Source organism: Passer domesticus, chromosome 7, assembly GCF_036417665.1.
Source record: "Passer domesticus isolate bPasDom1 chromosome 7, bPasDom1.hap1, whole genome shotgun sequence".
NCBI lineage: Eukaryota > Metazoa > Chordata > Aves > Passeriformes > Passeridae > Passer > Passer domesticus.
In genome coordinates, this window is record NC_087480.1 from 6,319,800 (window position 1) to 6,333,017 (window position 13,218).

The 13,218-nt window shown below is 49.4% G+C and overlaps 1 long non-coding RNA gene across 1 annotated transcript; it reads right to left on the reverse strand.

Moving 5' to 3' along the window:
- Positions 1-226: 226 nt before the first annotated feature.
- Positions 227-11,647, reverse strand: LOC135304324 (uncharacterized). Its single transcript, XR_010365737.1, has 3 exons — positions 11,201-11,647; positions 4,946-6,370; positions 227-1,013 (listed from the first exon to the last, which is right to left on the reverse strand). It is a non-coding gene; the product is annotated as an uncharacterized LOC135304324 (long non-coding RNA).
- Between the last annotated feature and the right edge of the window lie 1,571 nt (positions 11,648-13,218).

Here is a 13,218-nt window from a genome sequence, read left to right on the forward strand (position 1 = left end):
CAAATATTGCAAAATTTGCTGGTGGTACTGTCCTAAAACTAGTCAGTAGAATCTTGGGATTTTTTTTTTTATTTTTGAGTTTTCCATGTCAAATGCTTTCAAAGAGTTTGATTTGTCAAATTGGGCTGGATGGTGCCCCTGTTGTTCCCCTACCATGACATATCTGAGATGCTACAAGTCAGTTACTGAAAACACTTAGCAATCATTACATCTTCAAGTGGGATGATTTAGAGGGAATTACTTTCATTAAATAGCAGAATAGGCAACATTGCTTCAAGTGCTGACTGTGAATAACCACGCAAAGACAAGAAGTGTTCTCCAAACTGCAGGATTCCCAGGAGGGGCTGTGGACTCCATGGACTGATTTAAAACAGATTGAGCAAACATGCATTTTTCACAGGCCAATGGGTCAGAGGGAAGTTAATGAGCAGCCTCATTAGTTTGTACTCCATATAAGAAAGATTATTACATGTGCAAAGGCAAGATTCTTTATTATGGATAATGCTGCCTTTAGCCATGATGTTGTGATTATAGTTGCAGGGATCCTTGTTAACTGAGCTTCATTTACAGCTGGCTAGTTAATGCTGTGTAAGAGAACAGCATTGTATTTGGATGCAAACAACAAGGAAGGACCTAGGGCACAATTCCCTGTCTTCACAGTGCAGAGAAGTTGCACCAGCACCACTTCTGCTCTGATTTACTGCTGGGAGGGGTACCCCAACAGATACTTCCAAAACCGGGGTGGAAGGGAAACCTGGCAGCACAGGATCCGTCAGGTGTTCTGGAGCAATGGGATGGGCTGCTCAGTACCTCGGTGGGTTTCTGGAGAGGAAGGCTCCTGCCAGAGCAGGAGGAAAGGGCTGCACCCTCGGCGTCGCGTTGCTCAGCAGTGCCTCACTTGGGGTATTTGACAAACTGACACTCTGCACACTGAGTGTCGGACTCAGCTTGTCAAATACACGCAGTGCCACACTGCAGCTCCCGGGGTCACAGCGGCCTCGCCGGATGCCAGCCTGGGCACACAGAGGGAAAAGAAGCACAGCAGCTGTTGTTAACTTCACAGGCTTTTTCCAGTTAGCAAAAAGAATCATTTATCCTCCAATATCTCCCCCTCCTGCATTCTTTTTGGGATGAGAGAGAACCACACCAGCAGACACTGCCTTCTGCTGAGGAAAATATCCACTCTATTAATTCAAAAGTCAGAAAAAGAAGTACAACTCTGGGCATACACATAGGGGTTCATCACTGACTCTGTTGGAGGCTCCTCTGTTTGGGCAGACTACTGTAAAGATTATGATGCTGAAAAAAAAATCAAGCTCCACATAGGGAAACAACGAATTTCTTCAGAAATGAAGTGAAACTTTCTCTTCCGTTGACAAACTAACCCCCTTCTGCTTAATTTCTAGCAAACACAGAAAGCCTTTCCTGCAATAAGTGGAGCTTTCCACCTCCAAATGCTGGCATAATCCAGACTTTAAGAGTGAACATCATATTCACACACACTTCTTGCACAAATACAAAATATACTGTTATTCCCTTGTTCTTTTAACAAGAGTGTGCAGGAAATGCAGAAATGCACCTAAAGAAAACTAAATAACAAAACATACACAAGAGAATATATTGCACAGTATTACTCTGTTCTGTGTCCTTCTCAGATGTTGACTGTTTAGAAAATCAGTCTAGAAACAGATTTGAAATTCTGATACTGTACAACTCTGCCAGGAAAATCCATAATACTGGCTCTTAAGTCACACACCCATTTGGCACAACACTGTTTATGTCATTCATTCTCTTTGTGGACATGTCCAGATATAGCTGAGTTTTTAGCATGGTGTTTTAGCTTCCTTACCAGTCCACAGATTTTAATTTCACATGACCAGCATCACCAGTTTGTGAGAAAGTAGTTATGCTATTTTTAGTATCAAAATAAAGACTGAAATGTTTGTAATTATATTTTTAAGGTCGACCATTAAAGACACTAAAGTAGAATTAGATTAAGTATATTAACAATATCATACAGTGGGCAGTTCATCAACCATTTCTGCCTCTAACTTCTGTGACTGTTTTACACAGATTATCATAGGATTCCATCTAATAACACATATAGAAACATACCTGGAAAGGAAAAGGTTTTTTCAGGTGAAAGCATAGCAAATACATGTTCTCCAAAACCAGAATAGAGTGGAGTAAGACTTAAGAGCAAGAAGACAGCTGCAGTTTAAAGGTAAAATCAGTTTCTAGACTGAGTCACTACCAGGCTTTGCAATTCTGGCATTCCCCTGTCTCCACCTTCGCCTTGGGTGCAATGTAGATAGTGACCAGTTCTGTGCTCTGCCTCCTCATTCCAAATGCAGTTCAGCCATGGCAGATAAAACTATGTGGCAATGGATAAAATCAGCATATGCACTTCATGAAGATAAGAAAACTATGTCAGTGAGCTGATTTAAGATCAGCCTTCTGGAGTATGTGTGAACCTGTGATCCCCAAAGGTCTCTAAGCTATACCAAAATGGGGGAAGCCACTAGAGAAAGACTAAGCAGGCTCTTCCACAGTTACCAGTGACCATATTGCCTTCAGCTTCAGTGCTGATGTCTAACAGGGGCAGATCTGGCCCTGGAGGGGGAAGAAGAGAACAAGGCAGCACTGCTTCTGCAATTGAAGCTTAAAATAATCCCCCATTGTGGCTTTCTGAGGGGAAAAACAGCCACTTAAAATGTTGCTGTGAGGGACAGATAAGGGGTGGGGACACAATGGAGATAATTCTATCAGCAGATGGGAATGGAACTTGAAACTCTACCCACAGAGATCATATCTGATGTGAATGGATTTGTCATTGTCAGAGCTTCTGGTTTCAAGCTGAAGTGGGTATTCCCAAGTAAAAGCTCAGTGTTATAAAACTGGGTAATCTACTGCATACTCTGAAGGCCAAACAGAAAGAATTTTTTTTCCTGCCTTCTTAAGTCAGTCCCTTACCAAATTCACAAAAAGTCCCCTCTGGGCTGCACATCATCGCTCAGGTATTTTTACAGGGCTGTCAGACTGTTCTGCAACTTGTCATGAAAATAAATGAAAAGTAAGATTATTGGATAGATTCAACTCTAAACCTAATATCAGCGTGCATGGAAGTGTGGCTGTGTGGTTTTCACATGCTGAGTAGCAGAGCCCTGGGATGCAGGCTGCAGCCATTCAAGGCATGCATTTATTTTGCAGGATTTGAACTGGAATCAAGGTCACCTCTGTTCTCCCCTTGGTGAAACACAAATCACAGCCTGAATTGAAAGCAAGAGTCCCCAGAGATCTGTGGCAACAGGGTCTGCTGCACCCCTGGCCAGCTGAAACCTTGGCTTGTGCTTCTCCTAGGAGCTGGAAGCCTTTGTCATTAACAGAGACAAATAAGGCTTTGCTCATAGCAGTCTTCCACTGGATGCTGTCCTGCTCCATATATGACCTTCCTATGCCCCCAGCCCTGCAGTGGAAACTGCAAGGAGCTTTGCCAGATAAACGCTGGTTCACTTCAAAGCCCCCAGGAAGGGCTTGATAATGCCCCCATTACCTTCAGGTCACCCTCACATGCTCCCACAGCCCCCACACTGCCCTGAGCCCCACAGCCCCTGTCTGTGCACATTGGACTCTGTCCCCATCCCAGACAGCCAAAGAGGGGAAGAGGCTAAGTGCAGTAAACCTTCATCTGCTCTACTGAAACCATGGGGACAGTGAGAAATGGAGCTGAATACCACACTTGCACATGGCTGGGACAGGGCTTCTCCCTGGTTAGACCGTCCTCCATCCCACACCCTCCCCTCTCATTGTGAGCTGCCTCATCTATGACTAATTTAGATCAAAATCTCCCACTGCCAGCAGCTCACAGGCAGCATGTGTGTGTCTGTGAGCTGAGGGAGCACGTACACATGTACCCTGCTGCTGAGTAGGGCTACAGATCACTGCTAATCATAATTTATCTTCATCAAGGAGCCAGGGTACAGTGCTCCCTGGCTGGGAGCAGTGGCATTCCATCCCTGAGCCTGCCCTCCCCAAGCACACCCAGCCGAATGCTCCCTCATCCCTGAAAGAAGCCACCAAAAAGCCCCTCTGGCTTAGACACAGCCCCAGCACCGAAGGGAAGCAGCCCAAACCCAAGCAGGATTAAGACCCCTCAAAGTTCCAGGTGTAACACGGGGTGGGAGGACGGCTTTCCTCACTGCCAGGAACAGCGACACCCCACACCTTTCTGTGTCCCAACACCCACAGGCCTTTGGGATGAACCCCAAAGGACACATCCTCCCCGTCCCCAGCCCCCCTTCCACGGGCAGGACGGGCACCTGGCACCTACCATGGTGGGGCCGTCCGGAGCCGCGGCAGGCCGGGCCGGCAGCGCGGCGAGGGTCGTGTGGGAGCGCCGTGGGGGCTCAGCCCGGGCACACAGCTCGGTTTTGAAGGGGCTGCTCCTCCTTCAAGAGGAAGCCGCGAATGGGGAAGATAAGGCTGAGGTTAGATAACAGGAAATGTCTGGATGTGAGTGACAACACATCCAGGTTGTGAAAGCAGCTCTCCCCATCCTGCACGAGGCTCACGAGCGGGGTGAGGGCGAGTGCCTCGGCCTGTGCCCAGTGCAGGCCCTGTGTGACCCCTCAGGGGCCGGGCACACAGGGCCTGCAGACACAGCCACCGGCAGCACAGGGCAGGACACCTGCTTGTCACAATGATTGTCCCCAGTCCGGCCACCTCCATCTCACAGTGGTCAGGCTCTGCTGCCCTGGCTGCTGAGGAGCCATGCAGGAGGCTGTGAAGGCACAAACAGCCAGAAGGGTTTGGGACACATCTCACGCCCAGGAGTGCATCTCTTACCCTGAGGAGTCTGAGTGAGGTGCAGGGAAGCAGAGTTTTGTTCTCAGGGCTCCAGCCATTGCAGGAGGTTTTATTCCAAAAGCTGCCCCGCAAGGCTCACCTCGCTTTTGAACTCATGGCCATGCCTCAGCTCTTCTGTTCCCTCGCACTCACACGAGCAGACAGGATTTGCTTTCTCAGTTCCAGCACCCGACCAAGGAGCTGGCCCTGCCTCTGTGCCCCTGCTGGTCCCTCCACACCCTCTGGTGTCCACTGAGGTCCCTGTCCCGGTCTCTGGAGCATCCACAATGCCTGCACAGAAAAGTAAACACCAGTGGATAGTTCAGATTGTAACCAAAGCAAGTCCCAGAGTTTCTCCTCTCCTGTCCCTCCCTGTACCACCCTCAGTATGAGGCAGTCTCAGGTGGCACCTAGAATCAGTGCTGTTGTCATCTAGCCTGGCCAGAACCCCAGCTGGCCAGCACAGCTGTGGGGACAGAGACCAGCAGCACAGGCTGGCCACACAAGACCAAAATGACTTCAAGGAAACGCAGGAATTTTAGAGGCATTCCTCATCTTTTTATGCCAGTATGATACACATTATGTATTGTTCTATGTCTGCACCATCCCAGGCATGTTTGCCATCAGCTAGGCCTGATGGTGTGATGGACAATTGAGGGATATTCTCCTGTAGGATTGGTTTTCCCACCCCCAGCATTCAGCTGCAGCCCTTCTTTTCCAGTTTTACCTCCCCACTGCTGTCTGGCTCTTCAACCAAACCCCACAGACACCCCCCAGTGCTGGTGTCTGGGGCCTGACCTAGTCCAGCAGCTTTCAGTTACATTATCAGCGTGCCAGGACTGCAACCACAGACTTTATGTTTCTGCAGCTCTGACCAAACCCCTAATCTGGAAAGCACTTATTTATGCCTCCGAGTAACTGAGCCCCCTGGGAGCATGCATGAGCTACTCTGAGACTCTGTGCAGACACAGTAAGACCAGCCAGCCTGCCAACAGCCAAACCCATTCCCTGTGCCTGAGGAAAAGTCAGATAATGAGGAATACAGTTACTGTCCAGTTCCTCTTTCATTTGCCTGTGTTTTAAAATATACAGCAAAAGAGGAATGGACAGGTCTGGGTGGTTTTGATCTGTGTTTACTTTGGTTTTAACTGGCTGCAAGGAGTAGGGCTGTTCATGCAGTCTATGTAGTTTTCTTTATGCAAGCCAGCATGAGCTTCAGTCCATGAAGGCTTTCTAGCCAACATCCACCAGAAACCTGAGACTCATCAGCTGGGGCAGTGGGAGATCAAGCATCTTTCCCCAGCGAGGACACAGCTTTGCCTGTCCCTGACTCCAGCCCAGTCCTGTGGGCCTACAGTAACATCCAAGGTGGAAGGCTTTCAGGGAAGCTGATTTCCTCTATACTTTGCAGATGTCACCACACTGCCCTGCTCTGTGCAACAGCCTTGAAATCACACTCGGCATTTCCCAATGAAGGGGGACTGTTTTCAGTGCACTTGCAGTGCACACAGCTCTGTAGCTTGCTCTGGGAAGAGGAAGAAAGGAAGAGAAGCTGTGGGCATCACAGACTGCCATCAAATAATGTTTCAGAGGCTTCTGCATACTGCTTCCCAAATTTTCTTGGAAAATCACTTGAAAAAAAGTGCATCCATTTGATTAGCATGCAGCAAATTCTCTCCCACTGCAGTTTCAAATTCTTGTACTTTTACCTGCCATAAAGTAGGACATGAAGGATTAGCAGGTTTGTACTGGACATAGAAAAACTGGGACTCATTTAATAGCTATGCTGCTCTGTGCAGATCAATCCACACACAAACAAAACAAAAAAGGACATGGAACTCTTGGAGCAAGTGCAGAGCAAATCCACAAAGTTGATCAGAGGACTGGAGCACCTCGCCAACAAAGACAGGGAAAAGAGTTGAGGCTGTTCAGCCTGGAGAAGAGAAGGGTTGTGAAGACCTTTTAGCAACTTCAGTATTTGAAGGACTTACAGATACTGGAAGCTGGAGAGGGATTCTTCATCAGGAACTGTAGTGACAGGACAAGGAGTAATGGGTGCATACTGAAAGAGAGGAAATTTAGGCTGGATATTGGGAAGAAATTATTTACTGTAAACCTGGGGAGATACTGGAACAAATTGCCCAGGGAAGTTGTGAAAGGCCCAACCCTGTCACAGCTCAAGGCCAGGCTGGATAAGGCCTTGAGCAAGGTGGTTTAGGGCAAGGTGGCAGGGGGAGTTGGGACTAGATGATCTTTAGGATTCCTTCCAACCCTTAACTTTCTATGTTTCTGTGATCCAAAGTGACTTAGCCAAGGCTAGGTGATTGCAGAATCTGGCCCTTGGTCAGCAAGCCTTCACAGCACACAGAACTAAGTCTATCACTTTTGAAGCCATGATATGAAGGGATAGAAAGACAAATTATTCATACATCAAATACAAAAATACCAAATCACTCTTCTGAAGTTTCTCCTCCTAGGTGAAGAATACTATTATTTACTCCTGCATTGGCTAACTGTTCAAATTGTTTTCCTTCATCCTTAGTTCTTGGAGAGCTTTCAGACCAAATCTCAGAGAGCCAGTTGCTACCAGACTTTCTCCTGAGCTATCTGTGACAACAGCAGGCACTGCCTTGCCCTGCAGTGAGGTGTTCATGACCCAGGGTCTAACAAAACCAGGAGTGACCCCTCCAGCAATCAGCTCCAACAAAGCCAGCAGTGACCTTTCCACCAGCCAGCTATAACACCCCCCCTTTTCAGTTTGTCCAGATGTGGGTGAGCTTTGACACTTCCCAGCATTACAGGTGCTGCTTGGGAGAAGCTGTGAGGCCCAGTGAGGGCCCAGCATGAATGCACATGGGGGAAAGGGTGAAAAGAAGGGTGTTTATGTGAGCGGCCATAGCGACCATGTGAGTGAGGTGTGGAGGAAAGGGGAGACCAGGAGCAGCCCTGAGATGCCACTGGAGCACTTCCCTGTGCCTCTGGAAGCACTTGTGGTGCTGGATTCTCCAGGGAGCAAGATGGGGTGAGTGTTTCCAAAGTTTCTTTCCTCCAGAAGATGGCTGATTACGACAGCTTAGCTCCAGGCACTAAAATAACTTGCAGTGGTGCAGGAAAATATAACAACGATTCCATGATGGAGAAACTCACTTGGGAGGTCTTGAATCCCTACATCTGGGCAGAGATCTCTTCAGACAACAAGGTTAGAGACATTTCATCCTCAGCACCAGCCTGCCTCTAGGAACAAGACTTCTCAACTGCCACATCTTGTCAGCAAAACTCACTTAACTGAACCCTGACTCAGTGGCCAGCCTGAGCTTTGAGTTGTGTGAACATCTTGTTCCCATTTCCATTCTTCATCTCATTCAGAAAGAAAAACAAATCAACACATCATGTGGATCTCCAAGTTTTGCTGTCAGTGCCATCCTCCCTTCCTCCCTCTTTTCTGGCAGGTTCACAGCAACAAGAGTCAGAGGCTGGGCTCCAGCAAACAGCGGATATTTCTGTTCATGGCTGATTATGTGTTCGGCACATTTGTTTTAGGTCTCTGGTTAAGGGGTGGAAAAATGAGAAAGAGAGACAGAGAGAGAAAAAAAAAAAAAAAAGCAGACACCAACCAAGAGGTTCAAAGCTGGTTTTCAGATGGACAGTGAGAGATAAAAAAACCCCACTAACTGTCACAGCTACTGAATGACCCAGAAGACATCCTGTACCTCATACACTGTTAAGAATAGCATTCAGGGAACAGTAGTAGTGTTGACATTTACTCCTAAAGAAGCAGCAAAATAACACCAGCCAGAGGTCAAGTAAATTCAAGTAGCTTCAGTTCATTCTTATTTAATTTTAATGAGTACACTTGGTTTTTTATATGAGTGGAAGAAAACCAGACTTCCTTTTTTTCCCCAGGTCTGGAATACCTGTTCAGCTGAGACTAGTTCTCTGTTCATAGGTGCTAAGTAACCTTGTCTAGAGATTTTGCTTCAAAATAAAGTTGTATTGCAACCACCTTAATTCCTTGATTTCCTTAATTCTAATGCATTATTGAAAATAAAGCTACATTTTCCATATTTGCTCCATCAAAGGACTATCTTTTTTTCTTGCAGTAATCTTATTACATGGCTAGACAAAGAGTAAAGTCTTACTCTAGGTCTGAAAGATTGATAGACTTTATCTCTTAAAGAAATCATGAGCTATGGAGCTGCTTTATTCACTGCTGGTATCAATACAGTTACTTCTGAGAACAGAATCCAACCCTAGAATTTTAAAAAGACAGTGGATTCATATATGTATTGGGGTTTTTTAATAAAAAAATTAACAAGCATTTAAGTTGTCAAAGACAGGATTGTGCCAATTCTTTTTCACAGACAATGAAGGCAGAGAGCAACTGTGCTTCTGACACTCATCACTGAACATGCAGTAACTCAATTTGTTTTTCTCTGCATATTACTTTCAGAAACCACACATCAGTCAAGTTTCTTTGCTGCCACTTTCTGGAGATTCTACCAAATGAATATCCTGGGTACAAAGCACTGGTGATGGCTACAAGGCATGGCAGGCAAAGGCCTGAGGTGAACGTGCACGGTCCTGCTCTGCAGCTACAGTCTCTGTGCCATGCCAGGCTCTCTCCCACATGGGAATACAACAGGAAAAGCAGCTCTGCAGTGGTGCTCCCAGACTGCCCTCCCATTGCTCAAGGGGCCAGTGCTGGCAAAAACAATTGGCAGTCAGGAAAGAAAACCACATCAGGCCTTCCATGTTTGGAGATACCACTTCTAAAGGCTCCTAAGTCACAGATAACTGGAAACCAGGACTGCAGCTAGAGAGATACCAGCTGCCCAGTCTTTCCATTCTTCCTTTAGCATCTGCTGCTGGTGAGCCCCAAGTGATAGAGTGCTGGGTCAGCCAGCCCCGAGTCTGACCCCGGGCAGATGTTCTGCTCTTCGGTTAAGCCTCAGAACTGACTGCAGGAACAGCATGGAACCAACATACCAGGAACACCTAAACACCAAGTTGATGTGTTTATCAGTCCTGCACTCCACAGGCAACTGCTGCAGTGTCACAGAGATGTCCCTCGAGCACTGACCACTGTCAGACCCTTCACTCTGGGCTTTTGGTATGAGGCAGATGTGCAGTTATCTCTCACCCCCCTTTTAGAACACAGAGGGCATTTCAACACCGCTGCCTCTGCTTGCAGAGTCACTGTCAAAGGGAAGTGCGTGACCGCGGGGCTCTGCCTCACAGCTCGCCTGCTGTGTTGCCCAACAGTGACAGTTGGGTTTACATCAGCCACCGTTCTCTGTGGCAATGAAGTGCTTCCCAAAGACCATCATAACAGAACAGAAAGGGGTTTCTGTACAGCACATCTCTGTCTCTCTCTACGTGAGGTATCATGCTGCTGGGCCACCTCGCAATCATTACATCAAACCTCCCCATTTGGGACACAGACGATGTTCACAGACATTGTGAAAAAACATCTGTCATAGCAGGATGACCTGCTTCATCAGACCTCTTCAGAGTGGCACAAGAAAAGCCAAAACAGAATTTTGTGGCTTGGTACAACTGCCAAGAAGTTTGCAAAAGTGGGAACCCTGATTTTCATAAGCATTGCCTTGACTGCTGCAAGGCTTCTCACCCTTCCTAAGAGGAAAACTGTACTTTGAGAGAAGGCCACAGCCCTCATAATTTGGACAGCCTTTTCTTTTCTTTTGGACTCTTAAGTCATAATTATTCATTAAGTCATATGCCTTCACACTATAGCTGAACTGGGATAGACACATCAAACAGACCAGACTCTCTCCAACACCCATTATCTATTTCCATCACATCTTCCCTCTTGTATTGGAGCTTTTGAGACATTCCAGGGTGTGTTCCACTCCGGTGAAATTCTACCAGCACACCTCTTCCCTCTGCAGTGCCTCATGTGACAGCCTAGAGCAGCGATGCAGGCTGAAAGGCCAGCCTGTAGCATTGGGCATTTCTCCCCCTTCCCAAAGCAGCTGAGTTGCTTCACATCCTTTACTCAGTCAGGTGTGAATCAGAGATCCCTTCAGACAAGAGCATGGAAGTACATGGAAGGAAAGAGGTTTTATTGACCCTGATGGTTTAATCTTATCCCAGGATATGAATGAGCTTTAACAATGCTCAGACTGAAAAGTTCAAATGCAGACACAAATGTCTCTTTCCAAAGCAGCTTATGGAACATTGCACAAATCCAACAAGGCATATAAGGTCTATTTTAAGCAGCACCCCAGCCTTATCCAGACAGTGAATTTACACTTGGCACCAAGAAAGACAAGAAATTGCCCATCAGAGCACATGGCCTGAGTGAGGTGTTAGTGTTAGAGCTCTGATTACCCACTGAAATGCCCACAGGCAAGGAGTCAGGCCATCCATCTGCCTGCAGGGCTGGTCAGAAGGGCTGGCAGGGACACAGCCCTTCTCGTGGCTTTCTGTCAAAGGCTGAGCAAATGTGAATGTTGAGACTTAAACCTGGAGCAGACAGGGTAACTCGAGGCAGGACCACTTTTCTGAGCAGGTAAATTCCCAGCCCGATGGGCAGGCTGGGCAGGGACCTGTCCTGTAGGGATAGCCTCGGCTGGGATTTGGGCAGGCCACAAAGACAAGTGTCGTTTAAAAACTGTTCTGCTGTATATCAGAGGTATGTGTTATATTAAGGATTTAAAACTTTTTAGTACATGCAAACTCAAATTTAGCGTGACTGGTGCAAGGATCGGGGGAGAGACAGGGGGAGAGACTCTCCTAAGGTCACCGGCACACCGGGGAGAGCAGCGCTGTCTCAGGAGATTGCAGGGGAGACTGGGCTACCCCGGCCTCGCTGAGCCGCCTCTCGGGACCAGAGTGAGCCGGGCTCCCCCCAGCACAGAGCGGCTCTTGCTCAGGGCAGGGCCCGGAGCTGCGGAGGGGCCGGGGCTGCGGAGGGGCCCGGGGCTGCGGAGGGGCCGGGGCTGCGGAGGGGCCCGGGGCTGCGGAGGGGCCCGGGGCTGAGGAGGGGCCGGGGCTGCGGAGGGGCCGGGGCTGCGGAGGGGCCGGGGCTGAGGAGGGGCCGGGGCTGCGGAGGGGCCCTGCCGAGTTGGCGCTGAGGCGGAGCGGCCCCGCCATCCGCGCTGCCGCCCGCGGCCGTCAGGTGTCGCTGCCGCGCCGCTGCCCGCCCGGCCGGGCTCCGGCCCCGGGCCCTCCTCGGCTCCAGCCCCGGGTCCGGCCCCGGTGCAGCCCCGAGCCCGGTCCTAGTCCAGCCCCGGGCCTGCCCCACTCCAGCCCCGGTACAGCCCGACCCCGGTCCCTCGCTGCGGCCGCCGGGAGCGCCCGGAGCAGCCCGCGCCCCCGCGGGGCTGGCGGCCGGCAGAGCCCCGCGGTCCGCGGCGGGTGGCGCCGTGGAAGCTGCGTGGGAACATTCTTGGCGCTCCTGGGCTCGCGGCCTCTCCAGGGAGAGGGCTGCTGGTCAGAAAGGGACAAGGACGACTTTCAGGCGGGGCAGAGGGTTTTATTTTTAAAATCCGTGTAAAAACACTGCAAATAAAGGCCGAGCCGGCTGACGGGTCCGGAGGCTCATTGGCAGTCAGAGCCAGGAGTCTCGCTCAGTTACTGCGGAAAGCTGCAGCGCCAAAGAATTCCTTGTGTGGGAATTGCCTTCCTGACAGCCCTGCTGTGGCCCTCGATATTGCTCTGTCAGCCACAGCTTTCTGCTGCGACCCGGCTGAAAAAGAAAACTGCAGGGCCTGCCATTGTCAGTAATGGCAAGAACCTGGTTTTTGTCAGCCCCAAAGCATAACCAAGCTCCCACTGCTCTGCCAGCCATCTCCATCGCTGTCTCAGCACTGCTGCCAAGCACAGTGTGTGCTCAGGGACTGTCCCTAAGCGTTTCTGGGCACTGTGTGCACACAGCTGATGGCAAACACCTGCCATGGACCTGATTCCTTGGCACAGGGCACCTCATGCCTCTGCACAGGATCACGATGACCAGTTTTCCCCCACTGGTCTAATTCTGCATCCTTCAGCCTGACCCAGTGAAGTTTTTCCATGCTATCCGGCAGTTGCAGTCCCTCAGGTTTTGCAGGCATTTCCAGTTGGGATGAGCACTAATGAGTTTCATGCTACTAATGCCTTGAGACGGGAAACTTGAGGAACAAAAGGGATGGGTGAGTGACAGCCTGCATCACACAGCCTGGGCGTGTGGATGTGGCATTGGTCAGGGTGCAAGTGAGTACTCACCGCTGGAATGTCCTGCAGGAAAGGGGCCTGTGCCAGGCCCGAGAGGATGCGAAATGAGATGAGGAACTGAGCTGACCCACAGGCAGGTCACATCCTGAGGAAGGGGAACCAGCCTCAGGGACAGCAGGGACAGCGGGTTTGCCTGGG